The sequence below is a fragment of the Anabrus simplex genome, chromosome 7 (genome assembly GCF_040414725.1).
Source record: "Anabrus simplex isolate iqAnaSimp1 chromosome 7, ASM4041472v1, whole genome shotgun sequence".
Classification (NCBI taxonomy): Eukaryota; Metazoa; Arthropoda; class Insecta; order Orthoptera; family Tettigoniidae; genus Anabrus; species Anabrus simplex.
Window position 1 is genome coordinate 198,634,398 of NC_090271.1, and position 26,969 is coordinate 198,661,366.

Genomic DNA, 26,969 nt, shown 5'->3' on the forward strand with positions numbered 1-26,969 from the left:
AAAAGAAGTTTGCTCACTTCGAACATTGATTTAGGAATTAAAAAGACGTTTTTGAAGACTTTCGTCTGGAGAGTGGTATTGTATGTAATTGAAACATGGACGGAACATAACTAGCTCAGAAAGAAAAGGAACAGAAGCTTTTGAAATGTGGTGTTCCAAAAGAATGCTGAAGGTGAAGTGGGTAGATCGAATCACGAAGAGATACTGAATCGAATTGGTGATAGGAGAACGATTTGGCGAAATTTGACCAGAAGAAGAGATAGAATGATAGGGCACATCTCAAAACACCCAGGCCTTGTTCAGTTAGGTGGTAAAAACGGCCGGGGTAGACCAAGATATGAATATAACAAACAAATCAGAGTAAATGTAGGACTTTTTTTTTTTTTTTTTTTTTTTTTTTACAAGTTGCTATATGTCGTATCGACACAGATAGATAGGTCTTATAGCGACGATGGACAGGAAAGGACTAGGAATGGTAAGGAAGCGGCCGTGGCCTTAATTAAGGTAAAGCCCCAGCATTAGCCTGCTGTGAACATGGGAAACCATGGAAAACCATCTTCAGGGCTGCCGACAGTGGGGTTTGAACCCATTATCCCCCGAATACTGGATATTGGCCGCATTTAAGCGACTGCAGTTATCGAGCTCGGTGATGTAAGATGTAGCAGTTTCGTAGAAATGAAAAGGTTACCACAGTTTAGGATGACATGGAGGGCTGCATCAAAACCAGTCTACGAACGGATGATCCAAACAACACAATATAATTTTTGAGTACTCAATGATATAAAGATAACAGTAGAGGAAGTTCTTCTGTTGACAAAAAAATTCACTTCCGAACGGCAGGCGGTCGGGATAATGCCATCGAATTTAGTATCTTCTAAAGGCTAAACAAGGTTCAAGTATCATCATGAAAGTAGTGAAGGTTGAATCGTAAAACGTATTTATCCGACAAGATTTATAATGCGTGGGAAAGTAACACACCTCGAGTACGCCAATGTATTTTGCCATGCTTATTTGCAGAACTGATTCAGAGAACCTGATTCGTGTACGACCGATGTATTAAAAGGAGGCCTGGGCACTCCAGTAAGAGTTGTGTTCAGCAATTGGCAAGGCCGTGCCGGAGAGAGGTTGTGGATAACAGTAGCTGACAGACGTGGGCTGACTGCAGTCTAGTGTCTGGCAGGCGAGCGGGCTAGTTCGCGGCCTGTCCTGCTTGTGTTCCTTGTGTAGTAGTTGGGTTAGCCGCGTCTTTTGTCTTAGCAACGCCAAAACAGGACGGACGTCGCAGGAAACACGGATTTCGACCTCTCAGCTGATTCCGGAAGTTCATCTACCCAGCAAGGTAATTTAACCTCAAAAAATAATTGAAGGTTTATCCTAAAACCTGATGACAACAGCCAGGTGATAAAATTCAATCAAATTCCTTAACACTCAAGAGTTACATTTATACTTCATACACAATTTGATAGCATCTCAAAGCAGAAATTGAACAGTTCTAAGAAAAACATTCTATATATAAGAGTTTTGTCTGTACGTTGGTTAGAATTAAAATAGAATGCGCAGCTGTGAGCTTGTATCCGGGAGACAGCGGGTTCGAACCCCACTGTCGGCAGCCCTGAAGATGTTTTTCCGTGGTTTCCCATTTTCACACCAGGCACGGCCACGGCCACTTCCTTCTCACTCCTAGACCTTTCCTATCCCATCGTCGCCATAATACCTATCGGTGTCGGTGCGACGTAAAGCCAATTGTAAAAATAAATATAATGGTATTTCTGTGTCGGCCGTGTTCACAGTAAAAGGAAATGCACCTTTTAATTTTCCATCGTCTCTGTCAGTATGTACCGTATGTATGTATGTATGTATGCACATCACGAGAAAATGGCTGAAGAGAATTTCATGAAAATCGGTATGGGAAGTCGGCGAATAAGTCACTGCAATCTAGGCTGTAAATAATGTTATTCACGTTGAGCGAAATGGTAATTTAGGGGAAGGCCTAAAATTCAATCCTCAAAAATCTATGTTATTAGTGGACATATTAATAAATACTACAATTAAAATTACATAGAATTAAAATTCCGATCATTTATGAGACATTCATGAACTACGATTTTTGTTGACAAGTTCATATCAATGCCGAGCCACGAGAAAATGGGTGAAAAGAGTTGAATGAAAGTCTGTATGTAAAGCTGGGGAATAAGAAACTACGGTTTAGGCTATAACTAATTTTATTCACACTGGATGAAATGGTAGCTTAGAGGAAGGCGCCTACAATTTCATTTTTAAATACCTATGCTATTATGCGATTTAATAAAATCTTATTCACAACGAGTACACGACTTTATCTATAATTCTGTATACAATGTAGAATTCCGTAGTGAAGCACGGGTACATTTGCTAGTATTTTTATATGTTTATAACGTTGAAATGACAAAAATATAAATGAACAATTTCTTACAATATTTCACCATCCAACTTCACTTACTCCTCATTAGAGAAGCTTTCACTTAATCCAAGTAATAACTACACAGGGATTAATTTCGGACGTTATTGTTTTATTATTTTATTAATAATAATTTCGTGTGGCTGTTTCTAGTCTGGTGCAGCCCTTGTAAGGCAGACTCTCCGATGAGTGTGGGGGTGGACAGCATCTGCCATGAATAGGAAACTGCGTGTTTTTGTGGTGGAGGATAGTGTTGTGTGGGGTGTGTGAGTTGCAGGGGTGGTGGGGGATGATCCAGACACCCAATCTCCGAGCCAGGAGAATTAACCATTTAAGGTTAAAATCTCAGACCCGGCCGGGAATCGAACCCCGGGTCCTCTGAACCTAAGAGCACTATGTTGGCCATTTAGCCAAACAGCCGAACGTTGCTTTATCAATATTATAATATATATTATATATAATAATAATCAATATTTTATTGTAATAGATAGTTATTATTTTGCCCTATCAGTAATTAAAATGCACAAATAGAGAATTATGATAATGTTATTGGTTGTTTACGTCCCACTCCTGTCGAATATCACCAAAGGGTCTGATAAAAGTTTGACGCCTCCATCCAACGAACGAATCACCATCAAAAGCACCATATGCCCTCGCTCCATACGAGCACTGTGGAGAGGTTTGTATACCATCACTTCTCTTACCCTGCCGGCCCGATGGTGAAAAGTTTTACGACCAAAGGGACTCGAACCGAATAACTATGGTGTCAGACCATATAGACTTGATGTCTTAATGATGAAGGCCACCAAGCGGGCTAAACGAAACATGTGGTTGGAAACAACGTGAATCGGGTATACGAGCGTTAAAGGGTTGGTCATGCCGATAAATAATTTGAACGAAATCATTCGATATCTCGCACCGTTGTCATTTTATCAGATGCTCAAGTTAGCCAATCAGATCGCTTCGCAGGTGAATTTAAATGGACTTTGCGCGGCAGTGTTGCTAAATCTGTACGTGATCTAAGAACGGTTTGAGAATCATACCGAGAAATCAGCATCAAACATAAACACAACGTTGGTTTCAGCCGGTGTCACCCTAGCGCACTTGCTTTGCTGCGATCGTGTCAGCTCCGAGGTCTGTATTCAAACCCCTCCCCTGGCGAAGTTTTATTCTTTGACTGGTGCTCTCATGCCACGTACAGATTTAGCAACAGTGCCGCGCAAAGCCCGTTTGAATTCGCCCGCGAAGCGATCTGATTGGCTAACTTCAGCAGCTAATAAAATTACAACGGTGAGAGATATCGAATTATTCCCTTCAAATTATTTATCAATAATAATGCTACTTGATTTACGTCCCACTAACTACTTTTACGGTTTTCGGGGACGCCGAGGTGCCGGAATTTTGTCTCACAGGAGTTCTTTTTACGGGCCAGTAAATCTACCGATACGAGGCTGACATATTTGAGCACTTTCAAATATCACCGGACTGAGCCAGGATCGAACCTGCCAAGTTGTGGTCAGAAGGCCAGCGCCGTAAACGTCTGAGCCACTCAGCCCGGCAAATTATTTATCAGTATGACCAACCTTCAAACGCGTTTAGACCCGGTCCACGTTGTTCCTGACCACCCTGTATAAGCTTATTTTTCACACTCTGAAATTGTACTGAACAATGATAAGTTCGACCACGACAGGTGATATCGCTGTCCGTTTTGCTTTTGACGAAGCAAGTCCTCCGAAGATATACAGAATATTAAAATTATATTTATCAGCATACAGACGTTGAGGACTCATTTATAAGTTGTTGTCAACGCTGAGTTCCATTTTAAGATGAAAATTGTGGCCGTGATACATAAACTATGCCACTGGATAGTTATTTCAGCTTGTAAGGTGTTTAATTGTAATAATTTTGAGACTATATGTGGAAACAAGACACAGTTACTCAGTGCTTAATTTCCAAATTTTTGGTGCCAGAACTCCCCGTTTTCAACCATACGTACACCTCCCCCCCCCCCCCATAAAAGTCACAAGTTTCGACATTTGAAAACTTGTGATAAAACTTACAATGAGAATTTTTTTTTACAAAATACTTTTATTGAGCAAAGCTGTGCAAAAAAAAATTCTCCGGGAGATGCCCGGCCGAAATTAAACACTGCAGCTACTTCCTGTACAGTATCAGAGGCGCTTTTGGCCAGAATGAGGTAAAGTTTCGAACAAACAGCACTCCAGAAACCTGATACCAGTTCTGAAATTTGAACATCTAATCTCGAATGACTCCGGCTCTTATCAATCGTCTTTCCAGCGTGTATGTTTTGTTATATATAAGTAAAAACTGGAAACACAGACAAAGCTATTTGCGGGTGATCTTATACTACAAAAAGTAGTAAATGAGTTGCAGGATTGTGAGGAACTGCAGGAGGACCTAGACATTATTGTGAGATATGAAGGGGACAATAATAGTATTATGGTGAACAGAATGAAAATTCAGGTTGTAAGTTGCACTAAGAGGTAGAGTCTTCTCAGTTTTAATTAGACAAATATGCTTGAGCGGAGCTTTTAAAGGTAGTAAAGATCTTAATCTGAAGGAAAAGTTGGAATTCAAGAGAACAAATTGGGGCAAATATTCATTTATAGGATGGGGAGTAAGGGATTGGGATAATCGATCAAGGAAAATGGTCGATAAATTTCAAATTAATTTGAAAAAGTTTAAGGAAAGGTTAGGTAAACAAATGGTAGGGAATCTGCCACTTGGTCGACGTCTCCAACTACAGATCATTGAGGACTGAAGGGATTGATTTATCCCGTCCTAGTGCAGGTTCCGCTTCTTTGCACATTGACTTCCATTTTTAGACCATTAGCATCGTCTTGAATGGTAACTTCCACAATGACCATGTCGTCGCGTAGTACGTCAAGACCAGTGCCGGATTAAGGTGTTTGGGGGCCCTGGGCTATTTCAAAATGTGGGGCCCCTTCTTCGTAACATCGTTGTAGAACTACTTCCACTTAAATTGATGAATATGGACGTGTCGAAATAGACTACAATTTTGCTCTATTTTTCATGTTAATATTTCATAATGCCAAAACATATTTTATTTGTCTCATCATCACTATGAAATCGACATACAAAACAGAACTTACGTTTTTCGGCACCACTAGGATTTTTCCTATCCATTTTACAAGAACATTACAGTTGTAACTTACGAATGGTTCAATATTCAGAGGTGAACTGGAAGTTCTCTTCCTGATGCAAAGATATAGTATAGCATGCGCATTCCACCGTGCTTCTCCTGTCCCCTCGCGCTCAATTCCTAGACCTCTTGCCCCCTTCCTCCTCTGCCCGTACTCGCATGCTGACAGATTTAAATTTTCGGCAACATTAACCTTTACAATACTTACAGTGCGTAAGTAGCGAGGATTCGTGTCTCCGGAGGTAACTGATTCTGGCAGTGATGAAATATTAACGCCGACAGCTGATAAGAAGGAAGGAAGAGTGCGTGTTCGATATTTTGCGAGGGTAAATATTCATATACATCCACGAAGGTGGAGCAGCAGGCCTTTTTACACAATTTTAGGTTCGGCCAAGGGCCGGGGCCCCTTGGCACTCGGGGCCCGGGGCTGCAGCACCTTTAGCCCCTCCGTTAATCCGGCCCTGGTCAAGACAATGTTTCTTTGGTCGTCCTCGCGGTGCTCTGGAGACAGAATTGATCTCAAACGTCTAACTTCGTACTATGTACGCTATATTTTCCCCACGATGTTTGATTAATATGAAGGTTTGTATGTCGGTGTGATAAACCATGGTCTTATCGCACAGAAGGTAAATAACATGGGCCTTGCTTCTTTATAAAATATTATTTGGAACAATAGCGCTGCATTAAAAGTGAACATTTTTGAAAGCATGATATGTGAATATTTAATGTTTTTCTTTAATGTTAACTGCTGCAGTAAACTACCACTCAAGACCGAAACTCCACAGTCAAAAAGGGTCGCTTAACGTACTAGTCGATCTGTTATCTGAAGTCTCTCAACTTTAAAGCTGCTTCAGTCGGTCTGTTATTGAGTGTCCGACACATGATCCCAGCTTCGCGGGTTCGATGTTAGGATAGTCAGAAATCTTACCACTGTTGTTGCATGTTAAAGATCTCTGGTGTACACTCAATGTCACCATTACAAACTCAGCCGTAGGAATCGTTCTGCAGAATTCCGCTTTCGTTACTAGACGGTAGCACAATCGGAATGTAGAAATTGGCAAGAAAGCACATTGATGACACCACTACAGAAGATCTGCACTTCGGTAGATGAAGCCATCATATTATTATTATTATTATTATTATTATTATTATTATTATTATTATTATTATTGATAGTTCAGACACTATTGAGGACTTACATTTGAAAGAACTATATAATTTCGAGAGCGTAAGAGTTACTACTGTATTCGTTGGTGTAGGCCCTACATGGTGGCATATTCTCGTCATCTGATACGTCGGAGGCGACACTTCACCAACTAGCCTCAGGAATGACGAAGTTATCACTGGAAAACTCTCACTAGATCTTGCTGTACATTTCGTCCACACCAGAACAGGTTATAAATAATAGCCTGTTAACGTGATCAGCCTGTTGGTGATGTTCTTGGCCCACTTTGATATATACGAAGTTCTTAGAGGCTATATCTGGAGAATGGCAACAAACTATTTATTTATTTATTTATTTATTTATTTACTTATTTATTTATTTATTTATTTATTTATTTATTTATTTATTTATTTATTTATTTATTTATTTATTTATTTATTTATTTGATTGTTAATTTTATAAATACATGATCAACGGTAGTAAAATTAATATAGACCTCTGAGGGATTTCGAAACGAATTAGTTAAACTAAAAGATCATTGTGCATCCTGAATAAAACAAGTGGAAATAATAACAAGAAGAATAAGAAAAACACGAGGAGGCTTGGTTGTCGAGTGACATTGTCACTAAATTCTCACCAAAGCGACAATGGTCCAAATTCCAGTCAATATATATAGGATTCTAGAAATGAAAAGTGACATTCCTGTGATTCGGGTTCCACATAAAACTGGAGGTCCTGTAGTTCTGATCAGGATATCAACAAGAACTACAAACTTGGGTTTTTGATCTTTTTTGAAGATGAAGAAGAAGAAGAAGAAAATAAAAAGAAGAAGAAGAAATGACATAGCCTAGCGGCTTAACTGCTGTCTTCCTGCGCAAATAAAACCGATCGATTTTGGGGTTAAATTTACATCTAAAACGTTACCTGACGATAGAAAAATATCAAAACTTAAGCCCACAGCCAAAAACTAAAATGAGCCAGAGTGGTTCCAACGAACACAAAGATAACTTGGATAGTCGCGAGAAAAAGGGTAATAATAATAATAATAATAATAATAATAATAATAATAATAATAATAATAATAATAATAATAATAATAATAATAATAATAATAAACCGTGGTACAACACCTCACTGAGGGCTGATGGCCATCGAAATGACCTGAAGATTTCAGAGTGCTTCGTGGACAGCGTGACGATATCGTCAGCCGTATTGCTTGGGTTTCGTGACCGGACCGCTGCCTCTCATATTATACTGCTTCTCATTTGGTTTCAAAAGTCTGGGTGGATCCTATTTCTGCTTTCAGTTCAGAATTAAAATCCGTGGTCTGGTGGGAAATCAATCCCGGGGCCTCCAGGTAAGAGAAAGCACACTACCCCTACGCCATGAGGCTGGCATTATTATTATTATTATTATTATTATTATTATTATTATTATTATTATTATTATTATTATTATTAAAAATAATTAAGAGTATTCATATTGACAGTATTTTTGGAGTGTCCTTAACTTGCACGACAAAGATGGAATAGTTTATTATGGAATTGAAATAAGGCATTAGATAGACAGAGGTGTGAAACAGAGGTCACCTGGAATAAGCTATTACAGTACAACCAAACCTAATTCAAAGTCTTTCAGACAATAGAATGGACAAACTTCCAGTTTTACGTGATATTACATTATCTAGATCATAGTTTCGCGTGTCACATGGACGACAGGAACGTGACTACGTGACTGACTATCACAAAATACGTATGCAATGCAAAACTTCACTCTGGAATCAGATTCGCTGTCAAATGATTAATTCTTAAAACAGAAGTCATGTGTTGAGCACCCATTTCTTCAGCCTTGTAATAAACGCTGAATGTCGTCTGGGATAGGTATTTCGGATTCGTTACGTTAAAAAGAGTTATGCATGAAGAAAATAGTTCCTAAAATACACTTCTACATTATTCTTATCTAGTATTTTGCAATAACAGCTGATACCTTGAACAGTCGACCTAACTGAATAGCTGACCTCAGTGATTTGTCAGATGGTCTTTTTTTTTTTGTTCCCAGGTTAGAAGAGTCCACCTCACTCGAGGATGGTGGGAATTAAGGGTATCCTTAAGCGAAACAACATCGTTAAGAACTTCTGCAGAACAAGTTTTTCGACTCTCCAGTCTCTGTTTAGACCGTTAGCAGTTAGTAGGTGTGTGAAACAAATAAAGTAACTTGAGCAATGGAAAATACTTAGAACTATGAATTTACCTAACTACTGAACTTACCAATTTATATTATTATTATTATTGTTATTATTATTATTATTATTATTATTATTATTATTATTATTTCTACCTCCAATTGGAATTTGTACCTTGATAATTAATTAATTTGATTATTTTGACGTACCACTAACTGTTTTTACGGTTTTCGGAGATGCCAAGGTGCCGAAATATTGTCCCCCAGAAGTTCCGTTGCATACTAGTAAATCCACCGAACTAAGCTGTTGTGTTTGAGCACCTTCAAATTCGTTCCTTGCCCTTTGTTTTAACTTTGCCGTCGTTTATTCCTTTCAATTGTAGGATAAATCTTAATTATATCCTACAAAAGAAGGAAATAAGCAATGACAAAGTTGAAACAAAGGGAAAGGTACGAATTCTAATTGAAAGTAGACATTATTATTATTATTATTATTATTATTATTATTATTATTATTATTATTATTATTATTATTATTATTATTATTATTATTATTATTATTATTATTATTTCTAGGATGGTGATCCACGTTTGAGGAACAGCTAGGTAAGCAACTGATAGGGAATCTGCTATCTGGGTGAGAGCCCTAATGAGATCATTGATGACGTGACTAAGTACGTGACTTTAAATATATTTCGTATAACTTTAAACTTCTGTTTTAGTCCCTAAAACTAGTGTTAAATCCCCGACTGATGTAGGAATCGAATCTGGACTAAACAGATGGAATGCGACTATGATAACCTCTAAACCACGACAACAGGCCGCGTATAGTGTTAAGTAGCAAGCGAAAGTGTTTGAATACCCTGCCTGCATGCCCAGTGCAGATTATTATTTGCTTTTGACCTCTTACTACACACTGATCTCTTAAGAACGTGTTGCATAAACAGCCTTTCACTCTCAGAGAAACAAAACAGTCGTAATTAAGATCAATGTATGCTGTGAACTATGTTGTGTGAAAACCTGCTTTCCTGTAATCCCTGCGCGACGGACAATTTGAAAAAGAAGTCCATGGTTTTGTAATAAGGCGCTACGGCATTTCCCCTTCCTCGAGTGGAGAGCACCTGGCTCCGTGACTGCGCATGCTAATAATAATAATAATAATAATAATAATAATAATAATAATAATAATAATAATAATAATAATAATAATAATAATAATAATAATAATAATATGTTTGATTTATTTTGGCAAAGTTAAGGATGTACTCCCTTTCCTACACTTAACCAGTCTTAACCTAGGACACTGTTAATAATAACTACTGATGACAATAATATGAAAACAATATTAACAATAACAACAGTATTAGTATTAATAAAAGTAATCACACGTAATAAACACACCATATCATCTATATGATACACATCGTACGCAGAGTAGGCCTAAGATATATGAATAACGAGTACTATAATTACTACTTAAGAGAAAGTTTAGAAAATATATACATTTCTACAATATACTGAGATATTGCCTTCATTTAAGAGGTAGAGAGAAGGATTAGTAAGAAGAAGAAGATATGTGAAAGGAAGAGGGGAAATAATGATGAAAAAGCTGTAGGAGGTGGTGTTTTCAGATCAAAACTCTATGATTCATGCGTGTTTCGACACATGCATATTTAAAAGCTGTGCTGCTGGACATGCTTCTGACGTCCACTGTTAAGGGATTCCATTGTCGGACGGCGGTAACGGTGAATGACTTCGTGTAGATTGCTGTTTTGTGTATACACGAAAGGATAAACGCATGGTGCTGCAGTATCGGGTATTTTTGTTATGGCCTGTGGAGAGTAGCTTCATGAGATCGCGGAGATAGGCTGGTTGAGAAGGCCCTATCCATCGGAGTGAGAAGACCCGATTCCTGGAACACACTTCTACTTGACTACCTTCTTGAAGATGATGTATCTGGCAACTGTTAACTTTTCTTTCTAATAATTTTAATGGCTTTACGTCCCATTAACTAGACCTACTTGTACGGTTTTCGGAGACACCCATTTATTTCTATTGTCAACATACTACATTACATTTTCTGGGTTAATGTCCCAATCCCAATTAATTGCATGCGTCACAAAGAGAACTGTAAGAAAAAATATTATCATTCATCGCGTTAGGGCAAAGAAGCCAAGCTCTGCTTTCGGGAGACGAGCGGGGTCGAATTCTCACCGTTGGCTGTCCTGAGAGTGGTTTTCTATGGTTTCCCATTTTCACTTCTAGGCAAATGCCGGGACGGTTTCTATGCATAGGCCACAGGCGATTCCTTCCACTTCCTTACCCAATTTCAACATTCATTCATGTGGTTAAGTGTAAGAGAGGGCCAAGAGCCATAACTTCGCCACTTAATAAAGACACAAATAAATAAATTACATTACCAACTGAATTTGACGTCAGGAAGGGCATCCGGCCGTTAAAACCTGCCACATGATTTCATCTCATCCCCGACCCCGAATCAGGAAATGGGACTAAGGGCATATATACAGTATATAATAATAATAATAATAATAATAATAATAATAATAATAATATTGCAAAAGAGAGCACAAAGAGCACAATATAAACATTCCAAAAATAACTAGTTTCAAATATAAAGATCCTCAAATTCGTTTAAATCATCCTTCAAGCGTTTTAGGTAATAATTCAAATTGTATAGGTATATATATATATATATATATTGCTTTAGGTCACACCGACGCAGATAGGTCTTATGGCGACGATGGGATAAGAAAGGTCTAGGAGTGGGATGGAAAGGGGCCGTGGCCTTAATTAAGGTACAGGCCCAGCATTTTCCTGGTGTGAAAACGGGAAACCGCGGAAAATCATCTTCTGAGCTGCTGAGAGTGGGGTTCGAATCCTCTTTTTCGGTAATTTTATTGTAAAACAATGGCAAAACCATTACCCTTAAACATTATTTTTTCAGTTTGGATACCAAAGACGAATAATCTGATACAAAAAATATGTGTTTGGTTTTACGTCCCACTAACTTCTCTTACGGTTTTCAAATAAGCTGAGGTGCAGGAATTTTGTTTCGCTAGTGTTCCTCTTACGTGCCTGTAAATACCAACACTGTACCGAGTATTTGAGCACCGTCAAATACCTCCCCACTGAGGCGGGGTCGAAACCGCTAACTTAGGATCAGGATGCCAGTATTCTACCGTCTAAACCGCTGAGAGCGGTATTCTAACACGAGAAAGTGAATAACCCGCAAACCGGACATCCCTCTCAGGATTACTGGATAGAGAAGAATCTCACCATTCTGATGTGGAAGATGACGCAAAGCCATTGAAGAACACGTTGTTTGGCTGACCACTTGAGTAATCTGAGAGTAGCCTAAAAAGTAAATAGACGCACACTCAAGCGAACGAATCACAGCGTGCTGGCAAACACTAGTGGGTGAAGAGGTAGCCCTTCTTCCGCGTGGCCGAGAGAAGAACATGTGAGGCAAGGAGTAGTTATCTTAATAAATTGATTCTAACAAGCTGAGCTGATGGCGAGAGGAAGTAAAGAGCGAGCCATAGGCTTCGGCTCGTAACAAACAATAGCTGGGTACAGATAAACCTTTATCAAAGTTCCACATGTTAGGCGCCCACTAGGAATGTTATTTGTCGTGGGCTACAAGAGTACTAATAAAGCAATAGCTAGACAAACAAAATTCTGAGTATTATCAACCAACTCAATGTTTCTTATCTTGTTCTATTAGTCGAACACTCTGTGTTGAAATAACTGTAAATGCGTAGGAAAAAGAAAATACACTAAAACCTGCATGTTCATATTTCAAGAGCATTTAAATGCTACAGTTTCATAATACAGACACAACAATCAATGTTGATGTTATTAATAGCTATCACTGTTGCTGTTAATCCTTGTTTGATATGCGCTGTTAAATTGGTTCCTTGTATTTGCAGTGTTATTCCGAGGTATATAAATTTATCACACTGGTTAGTGGTTTTCCATCCAAACATATCACATCACTTTCCTAAAGGTCATAGTTATGGTTATACTTCTGTTTACATGAAGGTAATTTGTTTTAGCCCACTTCAGCTTTGTGCGGGAAGTGTGATCGCTATCACGTACTAAGGTGTGCAGGAAGAAAAATTCCTCTAATTAGATTCTGCATTGAGTGATTTTGCTTATTATTTGTATCTGGCAATTAGCTGCAATAAATATATTATTAAAAATCAATTTTGTTTTTCGAACGTCTAGCGCACTGTTTCCCAACTTTTATTTTTATTTTTTCTTTGAAGGAACCCTAAAAATATTTAAATCTTGTGGAACCCAAGCTGCCTGGCACGTATTTTCACATACGGCCAGGTAAGCCGAATTGAAATATTTATTTAATTCTTTTCATAGAAAGGCATTCTCCTTAATTTTACAACTGCCGAACGAGTTGGCTACGCTGTTTGGGTCACGTATCTGTGAGCTTGCATTCTGGAGATGGTGAGTTTGAACCCCACTGTCAGCATCCCTGAGGATGGCTTTCCGTGGTTCCCCATTTTTCCCATTTTCGCATCAGGCAATTATTAATTAGTTAAGGCCACGGTCGTGTCTTACCAATTCTGTTGATACTGACAGTTGTTGTTGTTGTTTTTTCCTCATGGAGTGCAATAATTTCACTTTTGGTCACAGTATTGACAGGTGAACATAAGAAAGTAAGTTTCTATGCAGCGTCCACTGCAGAAAGACAACGGTTGAGTCATGAATGCTCATAAAATATGGAGGCACTTTTCACAGAACCCTATTTGGGAATCGCTGGTCTAGTATTTGAGTAAATTACAATAATCACAGGCATTATCCCGCCTGGTAGGCATGATCGTTAAGGCGTCAAGTCTATATGGTCTGACACTGTGGTTAGCCGGTTCGAGTCCCGTTAGCCGAAAAAATTAACCTCAGAATGTTGGCCGGCAGGGTAGGAAAAGTGGTGGTATACAATTTCTAATCACGATGATTCCTAATGACGGTGATTCGACCGGATGTCACCCTCTTCCTTCCTACTATCATACATCACGTTATTCATTTCATCCCATTAACTCCTATGATGAGGTTGACGTCAGGAAGGGCATCCGGTCGTAAAACCTCACTACAAAGATTCAACTCACTTCATACCCGACGCCGCAGAGAAACGGTATAACGGCTGGACACACACAGACATTAATAAGTACAAAATAACACACGTCCAAACCACAACTCATTAATAGAGAATCAAAAACTCGTGAATCTCCTTTTTATGCTAGTGATTTTAATGTTCTATTAATACACAAAGGGCTTTAATTGTACTATTGGTTTTACAACCCCACAAATACGTTTACTGTTTTCGGCTATGCCAAGGCGCCAGAATTTGGTCCCAATTTTGTGCTGATAAATCTACCGATACGAGACTGGAAAATTTGCGCACGTTCCCATACCAAGCAACTGAGCTAACTAGGGCTCAAAAAGCCACCGCTTCTACTTGCTGAGCCATGCTGCCCGGTGTACACAAAGGTTTTCGGCAGCGCTGGGATGAAAAAGTATCAGGACTGGAAAGGCAGCACCCATAGTCATAGGTAAAATTCTGGCATTAGTTTTGTATGAAAATCATCTTCAGGTCTGCTGAGGGTGGTGCTCGTACCCACCATATCTCGAATGAAAGATGACAGCTGCGCAACGCATCATTCTTTATCTACTACTTTAGAACATGGAAATTGATATTGTAGAAAATCTAAATTTTGTTTCGTTTGTAGACATTACATTTGCAAAACAGCAAGTTTGCAGTTTTACGTTACCGCTGATGTCACGTTTATCGCCACTGTATATACATTTTTGTTATGAACGACAAGGATGGACAGTTTGTCTTCAGACACGTGAAGCAATCCTGACTTTACGTCTGATCTTAGAAGATCGAATTAAGAAAAACCTGTCCACATACATAGCTTTCGCAGACCTGAAAAAGGCATTCGATAATGTCGATTGGACCAAGCTATCTGAGATTCTGAGGATGATCGGGATGAAAATGAAATGGCGTATGGCTTTTAGTGCCGGGATGTGTCCGAGGACATCGGCTCGCCAGGTGCAGGTCTTTTGATTTGACTCCCGTCAGCGATCTACGCGCCGTGTTGAGGATGAAATGGTAATGAGGACGACACATGCACCCAACCCCCGTGCCAGGGGAATTAACCGGTTATGGTTAAAATTCCCGACCCTGCCGGGAATAGAACCCGGGAACCCTGTGACCAAAGTCCAGCACGCTAACCATTTAGCCATGGAGCTGGACGATGATTAGATACCAAGAAGGAAGAATTATTTACAACCTGTACGAAAATCATTCTGTAGTGATAAGAATCGAAGGATATGAAAAAGAAGCAGCAATCCAGAAAGAAGTGAAGCAAAGCCGTAATTTGTCCCCCTCTCCTTTTAAACGTTTACATAGAATGGGCGATAAAGGAAACCAAAGAGGAATTTGGAAAAGGAATCACAATCCAAGGAGAGGAAATCAAAACCCTGAGAGTTGCCGAAGTATTGTTATTCTGTCTAAATCTTCAGATTTGGAGAAATTTCTGAATGGTATGCGCACAGTCTTGGAGAAGAAGTACAAGATGAAAATAAATAAATAAATAAATAAATAAATAAATAAATAAATAAATAAATAAATCCAAAACAAAACTAACAGAGCACAGTCGAATGCAGGAAATGTTAGATTAGGAAATGAAGTCTTATAGGAAATAGTGAATATTGTTACTTGGGTAGTTGGGTAGTAAAATAACTAATGAGGGCAGAATTAAGGAGGACATAAAATTCAGACTAGCACAAGCAAGGAAGGCCTTTCTTAAGAAAAAATATGTGCTCAATTCGAACATTTAAATAGGAATCAGAAAGACGTTTTTGAAGACTTTCGTCTGGAGCGTGGCATTGTATGGAAGTGAAATATAGACAATAACTAGCTCATAAAGAAATAGAAAAGCTTTTGAAATGTCGTTTTACATAAGAATACTGAAGGTGAGATTAGATTGAGTGACAAATGAAGAGATACTGAATAGAATTGTTGAGAAGAGAACGATTTGGTAAAATTTGACCAGAAGAAGAGATAGAGTGATAGGACACTTGTTCAGTTAGTTTTTGAAAGGAGTGTAGGCGGTAAAAACGGCCGGGGTAGACGAAGGTATGAATATGACAAACAGATTAGTGTAGATGTAGGATGTACTAGTTACGTAGAAATGAAAAAGGCTAGCACATGATAGGGTGGCATGGTCAGCTGCATCAAACCAGTCTATGGACTGATGACGCAAATAACAACATGATTTCCCTATATAAATGATATGAGTAAAGAACTGAAATCACTAATACTAATATTAATAATAAAAATAATTTATTTTCGTGTGGCTATTTCTAGCCGAGTGCAGCCCTTGTAAGGCAGACCTTCCGATAAGGGTGGGCGGCATCTGCCATGTGTAGGAACTGCGTGTTATTGTAGTGGAGGATAGTGTTATGTGTGGTGTGTGAGTTGCAGAGATGTTGGGGAAAGCACAAACACCCAGCCCCCGGGCCATTGGAAATAACCAATGAAGGTTAAAATCCCCGACCCGGCCGGGAATCGAACCCGGGACCCTCTGAACCGAAGGCCATTACGCTGACCATTCAGCCAACGAGTCGGCCATAATAATAATAATAATAATAATAATAATAATAATAATAATAATAGTAATAATTGCGTGTGGCCTCCGGAGAGGCCTGGTGCAGGTCTTTTGATGTGACTCCCGTGGGAGACCTGCGCGTAGTGATGAGGATAAAATGATGAAGACGACACATACACCCAGTCCCCGTGCCAGAGGAATTAATCAATTATGGTTAAAATTTCCGAACCTGCCGGGAATCGAACCCGGAACCCCTATGACCAAAGGCCAGCACGGTAACCATTTCGCCATGGAGCCCGACAATAAAATCACTGCTAAGGCTTTTTGTGAAGTGTGTTATACTACTGTATAGTGTAAGCCCAGTAAATAAGTTACAGGATTGTGAGCGACTGCAAAGAGAACCCGATAATGTTGTGAGATGGACAGCAGGCAGTAGTCTAATAATATATGGGGTGAAAATCCAGATTGTAAGTTTTACCAAGAACACAAGTCCTCTCAGTTTTAAGTACTGTGCTGATGGGGTGAAAGTACATTACGGGGATCACTGTGAGTACTTAGGTGTTAATATAAGGGAAGGTCCTCCATTGGACAACCACATTAACGAAGTTGCAAATAGAGGTTGCAGATCTCTTCGCATGGTTATGATAGTATTTATGGCTTATAGTAAGGTATAAAATGCCGGCCCCGTGGTGTAAGGGTAGCGTGCTTGCCTCTTACCCGGAGGCCCCAGGTTCGATTCCCAGCCAGGTCAGGGAGTTTTACATGGACCTGAGGGCTGGTTCGAGGTCCACTCAGCCTACGTGATTAGAATTGAGGAGCTATCTGACGGTGAGATAGCGGCCCCAATCTAGAAAGCCAAGAATAACGCCCAAGAGGGTTCGTCGTGCTGACCACACGATAACTCGTAATCTACAGGCCTTCGGGCTGAGCAGCGGTCGCTTGGTAGGCCAAGGCCCTTCAAGGGCTGTAGTGCCATGGGGTTTGGTTTGGTTTTTAGTAAGGTATAAAGGAGAGGGTCCACCTCTGTGGTGTAGTGGTTCGCGTGATTAGCTGCCATCCCCGGAGGTCCGGGTTCGATTCCCGGCTCTGCCACGAAAATTTGAAAAGTGGTACGAGGGCTGGAACGGGGTCCACTCAGCCTCGGGAGGTCAACTGAGTAGAGGTGGGTTCGATTCCCCCCTCAGCCATCCTGGAAGTGGTTTTCCGTGGTTTCCCACTTCTCCTCCAGGCGAATGCCGGGATGGTACCTAACTTAAGGCCACGGCCGCTTCCTTCCCTCTTCCTTGTCTATCCCTTCCAATCTTCCCATCCCTCCACAAGGCCCCTGTTCAGCATAGCAGGTGAGGCCGCCTGGGCGAAGTACTGGTCATACTCCCCAGTTGTATCCCCCACCAAGAGTCTGCAGCTCCAGGACACTGCCCTTGAGGCGGTAGAGGTGGGATCCCTCGCTGAGTCCGAGGGAAAAACCGAACCTGGAGGGTAAACAGATGATGATGATGATGATAAAGGAGAGGGGTGTATACGTTTTGGGTAAGAATACAATCAGAGCATGGTTCCAGTATATGGGACTCACACAAGGATTTCTTGATAAGAGAACTGGAAAAGATGCAAAGGAAAGCATCACGATTTATTCTGGATGATTTCTGACTAAAAAGTAATGTTATGACTATATTGCAACCTTTAAGCTGGGAAGACTTGGGAGTAAAGAGACGAGCTGCTCGACTAAGCGGCATGTTCCGAGCTGTCATCGAAGAAATGGCGTGGAATGACATTAGTTGACGAATAATTTGAGTGGAGTTTAAAAGATAGGAAAGTTCAGAATATGAAGATAAAGTTGGCTTTAGTAGGACAAATTGGGGTCAAATGTTCATTTATAGGAAAAGGAATATTAGTGAATGGAATCATTCATAAAGGGAGATTTTCGATTAACTTCCAGGTTCTTTGAAATCATTTAAGAAAAGACTAGGTACATAATTGATGGGGACTCTGTCACGTGGATGACAGTCCTAAATGCAGACGATTGATTGATTGATTGATTGATTGATTGATTGATTGATTGATTGATTGATTGATTGATTGATTGATTGATTGATTGATTGATTGATTGATTGATTGATTTTCCTTCTTTTCTGAATTGAGCGAATATCAACCAGCGCTGGCCACTTTACTCGATAGGAGCTGATTGAACGTCACAACACTTGCTACTCAGTGCCCAAGGGCTCAATGCTGTGGTGGTATCTTCAGCCACCTGAAGATATGAAGGAAACAAAAAGTAAACATAATCAGTAATGAGCTCCCTGTGAGATTCTCCTTGGCTTGATCTTAATGAGTTGGCAAACATACAGGAAAGAAATAATGAAAAGCTGACTTGACTTCCTGAAGGCAATCTAACACCTGTTAAGTCATTAGTGCAATTTCCTCACTGAAGACGTAACATATATTACATCTTGCTGTTGAATCAGCACGTATCCTGGTGTTTTGCGATATAAAGGAAGTATTGATGTAAATGACATATGGAATAATCAAAATATTATTATTGTTCCGTGACGAAAGAACTGAAAATGTGATCGCCTTCGGTATTCGAGGCGGAAAGTACAGTGCCTGGCGGAAAATTTTAATTGACCATCATTCCACTTCCCATCCAACAAGATTTAGAATATAACTAAACAGAATTCCTTCCATTGCTAGTCTCTTGCATACCATTCGACTCAGAGGGGAGGAATTACTCTTCGCCCGTGTCTCTGCCTTCGAGAAAGAGTTTTATTGACCCTATGGAACCTACTGTTAGGCGAAGCGATAGTTTATATGGATCATGTACTGAAAGGTATGAAGTGGCAGCCGGCGATTCAGTTAAGTGGAAATATACTAAGCAGTTTGGCCTATGCTGACGAGTTGGTCTTAATGGCAGATTGTGTTGAAAGCCAGCAGTATATCATCTTGGAACTTGAAAATAGATGTAATGATTATGATATGAAAATTAGCCTTTCCAAGACTAATGTCAAATAGGTAAGAAACCTAAGAGAACTGAACGTAAGGTTGGGAATACAAAGCTGGAACAGGTAGATCATTTCAAGTATTTAGGATGTTTATTCTCGCAGAATAATAGCATAGTAGGCCTAAGTGATATAGAATCAATGCATAGCAAAGGTAATTCAGTGAGATCGCAGTTGCGATCAACAGTATTCTGTAAGAAATAAGTCAGCTCCCGGACGAAACTATCTTTACACCGGTATTTTTCAGACTTACATTATTTTATGGGAGTGAAAGCTGGGTGAACTCAGAATATCTCATTCATAATTTAGAAGTAACAGACATGACAGTAGTAATAATTATCGCTGGTACAAACGGGTGGGAGCAATGGCAGTAGGGTATTCGGAATGAGGATATAAGGGCTAAGTTAGGAATGAACTCAATTGATGAAGCTGTACGCATCAACCGGCTTCGGTGGTGGGGTCATGTGAGGCGAACTGAGGAGGATAGGTTACCTAGGAGAATAATGGACTCGATCATGGAGGGCAAGAGAAGTAGAGGAATACCAAGACGATGATGGTTAGACTAAGTCTCTAATTATTTAAAGACAAGAGGTATAGAACTAAACGAGGCCACGGAATTGGTTACAAATAGAGGATTGTGGCGGCATTTAGTAAATTCAGAGTGGCTTGCAGACTGAAGGCTTAAAGCCATAACAGTCTATAATGAAGATGTATGTATTATGGATGAGAAATGTAATAATCTTGAATATCTCCATTATTGTACCTCGCATGATATATAAAGATCAGAAACTGTATTATGCACGAATATGTACTGACAACATTAACGTAAAATTATGGCATTTCCTTTTTTCCCCCTGAATATTTCTACGCCACTGTTTCATCAAAAGCTAATCTCATCTTTGGTGCTTGAGAGTGAAGTAATAATAATAATAATAATAATAATAATAATAATAATAATAATAATAATAATAATAATAATAATAATAATGCTATTAGCTGTATGTCCCACTAATTACTTTTACGGTTTTCGGAGACGCCGAGGTGTCAGAAGTTAGTCCCGCGGGAGTTCTTTTGCGTGCCAGTAAATCTACCGACACGAGGCTGACGTATTTGAGCACCTTCAAATACCACGGGAATGAACCAGGATTGAACCTGTCTGAGCCACTCAGCCGGGCGAAAGTGAAGTGGATATTGTTTAATTTCTTTTTAAGATTTTCCTACATTTAGATACAGTTCATTTCTTCTTTCTTTTAAACATTTCAAGATTAATATACGGTAACTCCTAGTATGGGACATGTCATTAGAACAATCAGACTGGTGACATCTGTAACTTGACAAGTAGTTCGCTGTAAAGTGCGGTGTTACTTAATGTTCTGTAAGTAAAATTGTGTAGCAGAAGGCTAGAACAGGTTTGCTTTCTAGCCGGAGGAACGGAACACGTGATACAACTGCTAAATATGACCCGTATTTGTTGAGGGAAAGTTAAATGAACACTCAAAAGAATAGTTTTGATCATCGGAGAAAAGAAAGTCCAATAGTACGTTCAGGAAAATACATTTATGACAACTCTGTTCATCGACATTTGTGGTCATTCAACTTCGTATAAATATAATGGAGGAATATGTTGTGTAGTGTGTGGTGTGAGAGCTGTAGGGATAGATCAAATAGACATACAGGCCACGAACTACACGAATTAACGCTGGCAAATTCCTACGAACCGGCCGAAAGTCGAATTTAGAACTTTACAGTCCGAAGGTCAGAACACTTGCGACTATGTTACGTAGGCAGTCACCTCCGTACAGGCCATGAAGGCCCTTGGAGGAGTGGAAGGTAAAGGCTTCCACCATTGTTAGCTCTACGCCCGGCCGCCTTTGCCCCTAGGAATTAACGAGGTACTCATTTTTTATGTAGGCTGAGTGAACCTCAGGGCCATATGCACCTCCGGAAGTGGAAATCTCGTTTCTTAAATTTTACAACTTCCTGACGGGGATTCGAACCCACGTCCTACCGGGCGAACCGAGCACTCCTTTACCGCCTCGGCCAGGCAGCCCCTACTATGTCACGTAGCCAATAATAAAATAATACTAATAATAATAATAATAATAATAATAATAATAATAATAATAATCCTAACGAATTGGCTCCGCAGTTCGCATCAGTCAACTGTAAGCTCGCATTCGGGAGATAGTGGGTTCGCATCCCATTATCGCCTTCAGGATGGTTCTCCGTCGTAAGTTTCTACTAATGAATGCTAATAATGACACGAAACAGCACAAAACCACCACCATCACCTACAACAACAACAACAACAACAACAACAGTTACAACAATGTTTAAACACTTTCAAACAATAAAACTTACTCAAACTTACTCAAACTAGTTCAGACTTCCGATGCCGATGACATAAGAATAACTTACATTCAACAATAAATATTAACAGGAAATACACTCCAAGGCCAGTATTCATCAACGCGAGCAGAAGTTTTTATCTTGGTTAAAGCTAAGAAACCCTATATAACTGTGAAGTTTATATTCACCGACAGAATTATCTAGAATGATGAGCATTATCACGGTTTAAAATTTTACGTGAAAAAGTTTGGCCGGGTAAATAAGAAAATACAATGACTGGAACACTGAATATGTATCTGAAAGAGAAAATTACAGCGACGTGGAATATAACTAGCATTACTTTTTATGCTCTATGATGTTAATGTTTTCTGCCACCAAACTCAATAGCAATTCCTTCTCTTGGTACGCCATAATAGGCTGTGAGAGACGCCAAATGCAAGAATTCTGTCCTGGATAAGACTTTCTTTACGTGCCAGTAAATCTGTTGGCATCTAAGAAGTCTTTCGTGTCAGCTGACAGTGCCGGAATTACAACCATCGTCCTTGAGCACAAGAAGTGAAATTCTAATTATCTGTGCTATCCAACCGACCTTCGCACAAAATTACACGGAGGCAAAGTGGTTCTGAGCCCCAAATAAGCAAATATTATTTGTTGTAACAATTGCAGTTTCAGAACTTAATGCGAAATGTCCCTCTCACATTCATTTAAAAAGAGACTATATATTTAATAACATCTTACAGGAACAATCTAAGGGATTAAAGACAGAAGGCCATGCGTGCCTAATGCATTCACTGCACAGTTCGCAGCCACTGAGTGTGGTGGTCTTGTAAACAATGTCGAAGAACTCACTAACATATCAAGTGGCAAGCGCTATCGTCTGCACATTGTGGAGCAAGGACATGACTTTCCCCGAGCGATTGCACACCTGCCTGTCAGCTGCTTATGTCCACTGTTCGAAACAGTACACAGAGCGATGTTGCCAATTTTTACTGGTTGGCAACTACGCCCCTATACTTCACCTCCTCTCTCCCTCTCTATCTCTCTCTCTCTCTCTCTCTCTCTCTCTCTCTCTCTCTCTCTCTCACACACATACATATAATATTCAGTTGTAATAGCTGAAATGTTACGAATGTTAGGAGATTTCAGCACCTTTTACTACTAATTGAATTCTGAACACAGAGACTGGATCCAACTTTATAACATTTATAGACTACCTTATGGCAGGGATAGCCAAGACTAGGTATGCGTGCCACGCGAAAGCTTCTCAAGTGGCACGTGCAAAATAGTAAAATATACCAATTTAAGGATATCTTTTTAAAGCCTTCGTGGCTCAGGCGGTAGGGTTCCGTGGTTCAAATCCCGCTCTCACCATGTGAGATTCGTGCTGGACAATAATAATGTTACTGGCTTTACGTTCCACCAACTACATTTTTACGATTTTCGGACACGCCAAGGTGGCGGAATTCAGTCTCTCAGGAGTTCTTTAACGTGCCAGTAAATCTACCAACACAAGGCTGTCGTATTTGAGCACCTCCAAATACCACCGGACTGAACCAGGATCGAGCCTGACAAGTTGGGGTCAGAAGGCCAGCGCCTCAACCATCTGAGCCATTCACCCCGTCCCGTGCTGGGTAAAGCGGAGGCGGGACAGGATTTTCTCCGGGTAGTCCGGTTTTCACTGTCATCTTTCATTCCGGAAACACTCTCCAATATAATTACATTTCATCTGTCAGCCATTAATCATTGCTCCAGAGGAGTGCGACAGGCTTCAGCAGCCGGTACAATTCCTCTCCTCGCCGCTAGATGGGGGCTTCATTAATTCCATTCCTAACTCGCTCGAATGACTGGAAACAGGCTGAGGATTTTCATTTCAAGGTTATGTTTTGAAAAACTACTTACCGAAATATGCTATTTCGTATGCGGTGCCATTATTACAGTTTTTTTTGTTGTTGTTGTTTTTTTTCGTTCTCCCTAGTTGTGCACGCTAGGTACTTCCCCCTCTCTCAAGGTCAGTTCGCGCGACAGGTCCCTGTTATACTTCTGTAGGTTTGGGTCAACATCTGAAAAAAAAGAAAAACTTGTTATGAGCTTCTTTTTTTAGCGTATGGCTTTTAATACGAAAAGTGTCCGAGGACTTTTTCGGCTCGCCAATTCTGTATCTGCTTTTACCGGTACATCCCGTGGGGGTGAGCTACATGTACCTCTGCATGAAGGGTGCTGTGTGATGCCTATGGGTGTAGGTTTAGTTGTACGAGTTAAGAATGGGAAGGAAGTGGCCATGGCCTTGAGAAAAGTACCATCCCGGTATTTGCCTGGGGATGAAATAGGAAACCACGGAAAATCATCTGGAGGATGGCCGACTGGGATCTCGAACCCACTTGTCTCCGAAGTACAGAGCTGGCAGTCATACCCATAACCGACCGTGCCGCAACATACTAAGCACATTTGTTCGGTTTTGTTATGAGTGAGATTAAGACATTTATACATTAAAACGCCTGTTCTAAGCAGCTTGCACAGGCACCAACAAAATATGTATACACCGCTACTAACAAAAGAATTAAATGATCTCAACAATGCTAGGAAGGGCTGTTTCTGTATTTGGAAGACAGAACAGAGCTGCACTGGCACAACTGTCCTTTCTTTTGCTGGTAGTTTACAGTCGTAATAACATATATTTTTCGGCCACGATGGGATAGAAAATGGCTACGACCAGGAAAGAAACGGACGTTGCCTTAATTAAGGAACATGTGTGTCTGGTGTGAAAATGGGAAAGCGCAGAAAACCATCTTCAGGACTGTCGATGGTGGTGTTCTAGCATATTATCTCCTAAATATAAGCTAACACTGAAACAACCTACTCTCTAGCTATGTTACAGTTGACTTCTATGTATTTTTCAAGGCACTCTGGTGCTCATTTATGCCCCGTTTCAGTGACGATATTTTTAAATCACAAGAGAGTTTTATCAGCCTCACAGGATGTGATCGTGCTGTACCCTCTACCTACCTACCTACCTAGCTATAAATAAAAAAACATTTAAAAAATGTAAAAAAAAAAAAAAAATTAAAAGAACGTTTTAATCTCTTAAATAGGAATTTAAAACGAAAGTACAAACGGCCAGAATAGGCATTTATAACCACCTAAAAATGAGATTTGTTCATAATAACTTGACTTAAAATGGATTTGTTACTCTACTCTGCATGTTTATCATTTACAGGAACAAATGAGCATTTTAGGAAATATTTTCCGCTTGTTTATTAGTATGTAAATTCATGTCCTCATCCCGAGGTGGTGCAGCTCCTTTCAGGCACACCTCCAATGGAGGTGAGCTGCATGTAACTATCTGAACCACATACCAGACCTCCTACCAATCATAAACTTCTGGCAGTACCGGGAATCGAACTCGGGCCCCCGAGGATGGGACCTAATAGTGCGAACCGTTACATTGCGGAAGTGGACGGTTATGAATGAGTATGAAAATAAAATTGATCAATTCTCACTCGTCAGCATTTTAAAAACTTGCTGCTTTTTACAACATCATCTACGAACCCCAACAACTAGTGAACGAAAAGGTCTTCCAAAGACTGCACTTTAATATTTTTAGATTATTTTAGTATATCGTCCTTGCAGCTCGAAATAACGTTATTTGACAATGTTGAGGAGAGAAATACTGACCCGCAACACGTGTTTCATGGAAAGAAAATTCGTTTATAGTTCATGCAATACTAAACCTTAGATAGCAGTTCTAAGTTGAAATATTATCACACAGGGATTTTTCTAGGGTCCGCCTCTGTGGTGTAGTGGTTAGCGTGATTAGCTGCCACCCCCGGAGGCCCGGGTTCGATTCCCGGCTCTGCCACGAAATTTGAAAAGTGGTACGAGGGCTGGAACGGGGTCCACTCAGCCTCGGGAGGTCAACTGAGTAGAGGTGGGTTCGATTCCCACCTCAGCCATCCTGGAAGTGGTTTTCCGTGGTTTCCCACTTCTCCTCCAGGCGAATGCCGGGATGGTACCTAACTTAAGGCCGCTTCCTTCCCTCTTCCTTGCCTATCCCTGCCACTCTTCCCATCCCTCCACAAGGCCCCTGTTCAGCATAGCAGGTGAGGCCGCCTGGGCGAGGTACTGGTCATACTCCCCAGTCGTATCCCCCGACCAAGAGTCTGAAGCTCCAGGACACTGCCCTTGAGGCGGTAGAGGTGGGATCCCTCGCTAAGTCCGAGGGAAAAACCGAACCTGGAGGGTAAACAGATGATGATGATGATGATGATGATTTTTCTAGGCGCAACGACGATATTACTTAAATTATCATTTATGAAGCAAATATACTTTTCATTCAATATGTAGAAATTATTACAGTAATTAGCATTTGTTTTGTTTCAAATGTAAAATTGCATGTCTATTCTTACAAACTATTGAATCCTACTACAGAAATAAGCAGAAACATACAGCATAATGATTTCTAGCATCTTTGGTGGGTGTGGACAGTTAAATTAGTATCTTCCATTCAATAATATATTTTTTTAACAATCTGTCGCACCGAAATAGATAGATCTATGGCGACGATGGGATAAGAAAGGGCTATGAGTGGGAAGCGACCATGGCCTTAATTAAGGTATAGCCCCAGCATTTTCCCCGTGTGAAAATGGGGAAACTACGGAAAACTGCCTTCACAGCTGGCGACAGTGTGGTTCGAACCCATTATCTCCCGAAATGCAAGCTGATAGTTACGTGATGCAAACCGCGCAGCCACGAGCTTGGTTTCAAGAAGAAAGTAAGAAATTGACGAGCCGTCTATTTGTGCGTGCACTTTCCTGTCATGTGACTAACTTGACTTCATTGCTGTCATGTGTAAATCCTAACTACTTCTTCATCTCACTTGACCACCCTGCATGTGGAATTCGAAATACATTATTAAGTTCTTAGACGTCGACACGAAAAAGTGTTGTGAAATGTATGGCACAGTGACTATATTAATAAAAACAAGTAATAATTTATGTTTGAGAGGCTTGTCCTC

General features: G+C 40.1%; 1 protein-coding gene across 1 annotated transcript in view; it reads left to right on the forward strand.

The window, feature by feature from the left end:
- The first annotated feature begins 1,103 nt into the window (after nucleotides 1-1,103).
- The window catches only part of LOC136877459 (alpha-tocopherol transfer protein-like), a 238,092-nt gene continuing 212,226 nt past the window's right edge, over nucleotides 1,104-26,969 (forward strand). Inside the window, exon 1 of the mRNA XM_067151515.2 lies at nucleotides 1,104-1,339. The gene's annotated coding sequence lies outside the window, so the exon portion shown is untranslated. The remainder of the gene's footprint in view (nucleotides 1,340-26,969) is intronic.